The 8472-nt window shown below is 35.5% G+C and overlaps 1 non-coding gene across 1 annotated transcript; it reads left to right on the plus strand.

The window, feature by feature from the left end:
* The first annotated feature begins 2762 nt into the window (after positions 1 to 2762).
* Positions 2763 to 2867, plus strand: LOC122106937. The gene has a single exon (XR_006147256.1). It is a non-coding gene; the product is annotated as a U6 spliceosomal RNA (small nuclear RNA).
* Positions 2868 to 8472: the final 5605 nt, after the last annotated feature.

Below are 8472 nucleotides of genomic sequence, written 5' to 3' on the forward strand. Positions count from 1 at the left end.
ATCCCTTCCCATCCTCCCCCTCGCCCCCCCCCCCATTCTCCTTCCCTCCTCCCTCCAACCAAAGTTGTAAAGTTCGTTTTTCGACATAATGACTTGTACATCTCATTGTTGCAATGGGTCCACCTGTATCCTTGTTTTAATGATTTGTTTTTTTCCCTTCCCCTCCACCAATTATACCTGAACCATTCTTAAAATAGAAATAGAAAGCCAAAACCTTATTATCTAAAGGTGACAAACATTTGAGATTTTGACTGGAAAAACTGAAAAATCTATGGGTAATTTTCTTTTTTTTATTTTCTTTTATTTTTTTTTGTGAACATACTGTACACAGGGGTTATAATTACATGGGCAAGATAATGAGTACATTTCTTATCAAGCATTGCAGCCTCTTCTTTTGTTTACCCTTCACATCCCTTCCCAGCCTCCCCCCCACCCCCCCCCCACAATCCTCCCCCCCCCCCCCCCCCACCAAGGTTGTAAAGCTCCTTTTCGACATGACAACTTGTACTTCTCATTGTTGCAACAGGTCCACCTGTATCCTTAAACGACTTGTTTTTCCCCATCTCCTCCACAAGTTATACTGACATCAAATATAGCGAAAGCAGGGGTTATACTGTGGGGGAGGGACATGCAAAGCAACAAAGAGATAATCTTATAAATGCGTTAGAAACAAATGCATGAAAGAAAAAACATTAAAATACATATCTAAGGGTTCATTTTCCTAACATCACATTATCTGACCTTTTCCGCTTGACTCATACATATACTAGATATTACAAATAAGGGAAACCATGGGACCTATGTTTCTTTGGGCCTGGCTTACTTCACTTACTATGGGTAATTTTCTAGGGAAAACAAAGGAGGAGGCAACAATACTGGATGATAAATGTCCTCATTACCTTGCTCATGTAATTGTAACCCCTCTGTACAGTATTTTCACAATAAAATAAAATACTTATTAAAAAAAGAAGAAACAGGAGAAAAAGTGAAGTCTGGGCAAATCATAAAAAAATGTAGCAACTGAAGATGAAATATTTTCATGAAGATTTCAGTATCCATGTACTAATTTGAAATACAAGTTGAGTTCGGTCAAATAATTCCTCCACCTTGAGGGCTAAAGCAGGAACATGGCTAAGGCAAACCTGGGCTATGTAAAAGACCCTGTCACAAATGAAAAAATGATTAAATCAACAAAGGTAAATAAAAAATAAAATTCTTTCTCAGACAAAATAAAAATTAATCATTGGAAGAGTTGTATAGCCAATTTACACTCTAGATGATTTGTTATTAACCAACTACCAGTGGTTCAATATACCCAGGAGATTGAGATAGGAAGATTGAGATTTGAAGACATTTGATACTAAAACTACAATTTAGTGTCTGTATATGTATGTGTATATATGATGACAAAGCAAAAGTAATCAAATATTGAAGTTAAAGATAGTACTTAAACATAGAGAAAGAAATTCAGTTAACAACAAGTGAAATAGTCTCTTATCACAATGCTGAAATTAGCAATTTAGGACTTTAAAGTCATTGTTAAAATCCACTCAGTTACATAAAGAAAAAAATGACAAAGTGTAAATGGGATATCAAGAGATTAACAACCATAAAAAAGAACAAATCAAAACACTGAAATCTAAAAGTACACTAACAGATGAAAAATCATTATATGAAATTGGTAAGATAGATATTGCTGAAAAAAATGAGTAAACTGAATATAGAACAATTAAAATTATTAACTCTTAGTAGACTTATAATTCTACATTTGTATGCTTGAAATCCCATAGGAAGGTAGAGATAACATAACAGAAGCATATATATATACATATATATATACATATATATACATGTATATATATATATATATACATGTATATATATGTATATATATATGAGCTTTGATATCCTATGACATTTTTAAACTTGTAGGTTTCCAGAGACAATGTAGAATACTTAAAAGACTCAAAGACAAATGACAGACACCACACATAGTAACAGAAAGTTACTGCTGTCTGCTCATTGAGGATGACAGAAAACAATACCTTCTGTACTGATAAAACAGTATTAAATTTAAATGCCTTGTCTGAAAATGTATCTGCCAAATAGGAAGAGAAAAAGGGAGGCATTTTAAGCAAATCAAGAATTCAAAAAAATGTTTTGCATTCAGACTTATATTTAGAATATTAAAAGAAGTATTTCAGGGTAGATTAGAATAATAGTGTTAACCTGAATATACACTAATGTATGAAACTATAAAATGTCAGTAGAAAGAAAATATCAACTTTTCTCCATATGAGACAGAGCAAAATCCACCAGCTTTACTTTATCTGAAAATCTAAACCAGGTAAAATAATTGAAACAATGTTATGTCAGCAAGGGAAATTGGATCTTGAAAGACAGTAAAGGAATGATACAAGCTACACAATTGCTTCCAGTCTGTATGTGGCAAAAGTAACTTGAGCAGAGTTCTGTAGTCTCTCTGATTGGATCTAAGAGCTTAGAGGAGGCCCATGAAACTGAATATCATGGGGCAACCACTAAGATGAAATGTGTGTGTGTGAGGGCATGCACACAGAATTCAGAGTTTTGCAAAAGATTAGCCAGACATTGATAGATGCATGCGTAGTATGAGGTCAGAAAAGAGGGGATAAAAATGCTGTCAAAGAAGTGATTAGAGGTGGGTTATGAAAGCAACAATCCTTACATTAAGGGTTCCCTAATCATATTTTTACATCTCTTTAAGAATCTAAGGAAAGTGGTTGCTTTGGCAGCACATATACTAAAATTGAGAATGACCTAGAGAAGATGAGCATGACTCCTGACCAATGATCAATGAAAATGTAAGAAAGTGGTCTATAATTTTTGAAACCCCTTTGTACAACTACTCAAAGAAAATAAAACAAAAAAGCAGAATGGTTGGAAGCCAACTCCACTGAAGAAACAATTTAAAAGAGCTTAGAAGCCAGCAAAATTTAAAAATAAATAAATTTAATGATATTCTAAATCTATTGCATGAGAAGATAGATAAAATTGATCATTTTCATCAAGTCTAATTGGCCAAAAAATGCAGATAATTTAAGTCTGCAAGTAACAGTAGATAGGCTTTAAAAAAGAACAAGTTTGGATAAAATGTACTGTCTGAATTCTAGATGTATTAAAGCTACATGAATAATGACAGAACAGAAGTGGCATCAAGACAATGAGATCAATTGAACAGAGGAAAAGCCTCAAAATTGATCCTGAGGTACAGGTTACTTGTATTGATTTTCAACAACAACAAAATAAATTTAGTAAATGAAGTTAGCATTTTAACAAAGGATGCTGGGAAAATAAATCTCCATATGCCTAAAGATTTAGAGTTTTATAAAATAAATGTGAACTAAAAATGGAATTTTAACCTAAATGTAAAATCTGAAACAGTAACATAAAAGAAAGCATGGAGAAATTATGTTACCAGCTCTGTCAAATACTAAAAAAAAATAGTTGAAAGTTTCAAGTAAATTATACTTCATCAAAATTGAGAAATTCTACTATTTGAAATGCTGTTAGTATAACAGATTAGGAAATTAAAGATCTTTGAAGAAACATTTTGAAAGCAGCTATTTGACAGAACTTTTATCATAATAAAATCACTCTCAAAATTCAAGAAGCAAATCTAGGAAAAAATTTAAAATATAAAATGTGTTAACTATTTGAATAAAGAATTCATTACTATACTAAAACCAGATGGTTAATAAACACATTAATACTAATGATTAGTCATTAAGACTTGCAAATTAAATGAGATATCATTATACAACCATTAGAATATCTAACATTGAGATAAAAATATGAGGGATAATACAGAGCTACTAGAACTTCATATGCTGCTGTAAAGAATGTGAAATGGTATGACTTGGAAAAACTAGCTTGATAGTTTCTTAACCCATTAAATACACACAAGCATACTATTCAGACATTCCACTGATATGTGTACAGATATATAATCCACAAAGTAATGGACATCCAGAGACTTCTACCTGAATATTCATAGTTTCATTTTTTGTAATACATTGAAAACTCAAAAAAACTTAAATTCACATTTGCAGTTGCTTTTAGGAGTACCAATGAACTACAGGAATGAACTACTGATATTTGCAGTAGCATAGATGAATGCTAAAATAATTCAGCTCATTGTGAAGCCTGGGAAGATACTAAATATTGTAAGATTCCATGTATAAAATGAACATTTCAGTCGAATCTTATCAGAAAGCAGAGCAGTTGTTCTAATGAAATATCATCAAGTATGAGACAGAATTTTAAAGAAACTTTATTAAAATAATGGACATGTTCATTACCTTGATTGTTTTAACGGTTTACTGGTTATATACAAATGAAAAAAATGTAACCAACCTAACTTTTTAAATGTGTGGTTTATTGTATGTAAGAGTTAGTGAAAAAACATTTAAATATAATTTTAAATTTCCTTTAATATCATAACTTAAGGAATAAATAATGAAGAATATTGTGAGAACTACAAAATATGGAGGTAAGATATATACACAATATATAGATAATTTAATATATAATATTTGTAAGAATAATAACATACAAGATAACTTATTGCTGAAAGGTTCCTACACTTTACACAGAGTAGTATAATCTTAACTATGAATGCAATATGAGAAAATTGTACATCCCCTATGACCCAGCAATCCCACTTTTGGGCATTTACCCAAATGATCACAAACAAGACCATAGTAAAGCTACCAGTACAACTATGTTTATTGCAGCATTATTTACCATAGCTAAGATATGGAACCAACCCTAATGCCCCTCAGTAGGTGAATGGATCAAGAAAATGTGGGATATATACACAATGGAATTCTATGCCTCCATCAGAAAGAATGACATTGTTAGGAAATGGAAAGACTTGGAACAAACTATATTAAGTGAAGTAAGCTAGGCTCAAAGAAATATAGGTCCCATGGTTTCCTTTATTTGCAATAACTAGTTTATGTCTGTGACAAACAGAAACTGTCAGACAAGTTGATGTTAGGCGGAAATGAACCCCAAGATGAGGATTCAAAAGTTTCTTTTCCTTGCGATTGTTTTTAACATATTTATAAGATGATTTCTTTGTTGCTTTGTATGTACCTCCCTCATGGTATAAGCCCTGATTTTACTGTAGTTGATGTTGGTATAATTTTTGGAGGAGAAGGAAAAAAAAACGAATTTTTTAAATAGGGTTACAGGTGGACCCATTACAACATTGAGATGTATAAGATATTATGTCGAGAAAGGAACTTCACAACTTTGGCGGGGTGGAAGGTGGGGGGTGGGGGGTAGGAGAGGATGCGAAGGGATTGGAAGGGGAAACAAAGGAGGAGGCAACAATGCTTGATAAGAAATGTACTCACTATCTTGCCCATGTAATTGTAACCCCTCTGTATGGTATTTTCACAATAATAATAAAAAAAGGAAAAAAAATATTTCCAAAGCATACAGTGAAATGCCGAAGAAAAGTCAGTGTGATAATGGTTTAAGAATAGTTAGCCATCAAGATGTATTGTACTTACAAATAGACATATTGAATTGAAATCTCTTTGTACAACTACTTCAAGATAATAGAAATAAAAGAACAGGTAGAAGCCCGGATGGTGAACTTGTGACAAATACTTGAGATTTTGTTTGTTTTTTGGTTGGTTGGTTGGTTTTTGCTCAATTTGGATGGAAATAGATAAAAATAGACAGAGAACAGCTCCCTTAATGATGGCAGCCCTCAGCCTTTGGCTATCAAAGCCCACACAGGCTTCCAGACCTAAGCCTTGAGACCCAGAAACTTAGGATCCTGAACTTCCAAAGGCAAAGGCTATTGGAGACCTAGTACCAGTGCTCTAGTACCCAGCTTCTCGTGTCATAGCTTCCAATTCCAAGGGCAGGGCCCTCGGCTCTTACTCACTTTCAATAAATCTGAGGCTTTCAGAAAGTCTTCCAAGCATCAGGACTTATTGCTTTCTCAGTCTTGGCTCTTAAGGCCTTTTGCCTTTCCCAGTCTCCGCTGTCTGCAGTTTCTGTACCTGGTCACATTTCAAAACTCTTCAAGTTGCCTTTTCTCCACTGTCCCGGAAATTTGCTTCACATCCTAAACTAGGTCTGTCTGTTCTACTTGTGATAAACACCACAAGTAGCCAATAAGTGACCATTCAGAAGACGTTTTTATTGGGGCTTAATACTGGGTCGTTCACTAGGGCTATCTCCGCCGCAGCTGATCTGAGAAGACCATAAAGAATGCCCTTTATATCGTCACTTACAGCGGCAACACACTAGCCACCTTGGGGCAGCGGTGCTCCAGGTTGGAATGAAGAACTTTGTGATCAAAGCCAGCTGCACTGGGGAGGGGGGTGGGTGAGGAGGGAGCGAGGGATCAGCTACAGCTACCGTTTGTCATCTACTAGTCACTTGGAGTTGTTCCCAGCGAAGGTGACATCTCCTGTAGTCACAGCAGTATAGTCAGAAAGGCTGATAGCACTAGGGGCTCCTGAGCAAAGCCGATGGACACGATGACCACGACAGCTGCTGAGCTTCCAGGGCTGGACTAGTTCTCTCTGAAGCATCTGCAGTTGGACCATAGCTTCTTTGGGGTATATGCGGCTGAGAAAAAGTGTCCTGGAGCGATTGGGAAATGTTTAAAACAGTCATGGCAGGGTCTGTCACTGATGACCATTGGAAGAAGCAGCTGTTTTACTGATAGCTCCTTAGCTCCCTATGAAAATGTCAGTGCAGGACCTTTAGGGGCTGCAATACCAGTGCTTATTCTCCCTCTAGGCTTGGAGATTGGGGCAAGAGTTTCAGCCAGGTCTGGCTAGTTAGCTGATTTGGCCGGTGTGCAGCTTGCTCTGGGCAGAGCTGGGAGAGGGAGGAGCTGACTGGCTCTCTTCCTCATCAGCTTTGTTTAAAAAGAAGGGAAAAAAATGAGTGGCTACAATAAAATCTTAACATGAAATTAACATTCTATTTAGCTAAGTTATCAAACAATGCTTATACACACACCACACACACACACACACACACACACACACACACACACACACACACACAATCCTAAATGCTGGACTCTCCTGAGTAGTTTTAGTCAGATTTCAAAACCTACTCGAATTTGTTTCTGTAGGTTGAATTGGAACCACTGCATATGCTAATATAGAAACAAAAACTATGGCCTCCATCATACACAATGCATAGAAGTTTATTCAAGATGGATAATAGGCCAACATTTAAAAAATAAAACCATAAAGCTCTTATAAGAAAAATCTAGGAAGTCGGGTGCGGGTGGCTCATGCCTGTAATCCTAGCTACTCAGACGGCTGAGATCCGAGGATCACAGTTCAAAGCCAGCCTAGGCAGGAAAGTCCGTGAGACTCTTATCTCCAATAAACCACTAGAAAACCAGAAGTGACGCTGTGGCTCAAGTGATAGAGTGCTTGCCTTGAGCCGAAGAGCTGAGGTAGTGCCCAAGCCCAGAGTTCAAGCCCCACAACTGACCCCCCCCCTAAAAAAAAAGAAGAAAAGAAAAACCTATGAAATTATCTTCATGGCTTATATGGTTAGTCACGAGAAACGCAAATTAAAAGCATCATTATGTATCATCAAACATCCTCAAAAAAAAGCTAAACTTATAAAGGCTGAGAATATTCAAATGCCATTGGCAATATTAAGTCACCAAAACTTCAACAATTGCTGGTGGGACAGTAAATGATATAATCTCTGGAAAATCGAACTTTAAAACATCTTATTAAGATAAATATGTGCAACAGTTATATTTACAAGACAATATGTAGGAAATAATATGTACAACTTGGGATGGGGAGAATTGGAGGGAAGAAAAAGAGGGAGCAAAATGAAGTGGTAGCAAATTAGACTAGAAATATAATCAGTACCTTAGGTATGTAACTGTAATCCCTCTGTACATTATCTTGGCAATAAAATTTTTTAAACAGGATAGACATGAGACCTCCTGATCCTAATTCCAGGTACCTAAACAAGAAAAGTTAATATTTTTGCACAGAAAGTCTTTTGCCCAATTTAGGTGTGATAGTACAGACCTAAAGTCTCTGCTACTAAGGAGACAGAGATCTGAAGAATCACACATCAAGGGTATCCCAGGATCAAAAACCTATCAGAAAAATAATAAAGGCAAAGACCCAAACCTAAGCACCTTGTGGTCATGGCTCAGATGGTAGATATTGCAGGCCAAGCACAAGGCTCTGAGTTCAAACCACAGAATTGTCAAATAACAACAATACAATACAAAAAATACTTTTACCCACACATTTCAGTAATTTCATTCATACAAACTAAAAATTTATAAATATGCCATAGGTTAATCATCAGAATAGTAGATAACTAACATATGGTAAAATAATATTATGAATTAATAACGTGCAAAGCCCAAGCAACAACAGCTTACATGAAACTCATTGAAATTAAAAT

This window comes from Dipodomys spectabilis, unplaced genomic scaffold, assembly GCF_019054845.1.
Source record: "Dipodomys spectabilis isolate Male_0828 unplaced genomic scaffold, ASM1905484v1 ptg000043l, whole genome shotgun sequence".
NCBI classification, from domain to species: Eukaryota; Metazoa; Chordata; class Mammalia; order Rodentia; family Heteromyidae; genus Dipodomys; species Dipodomys spectabilis.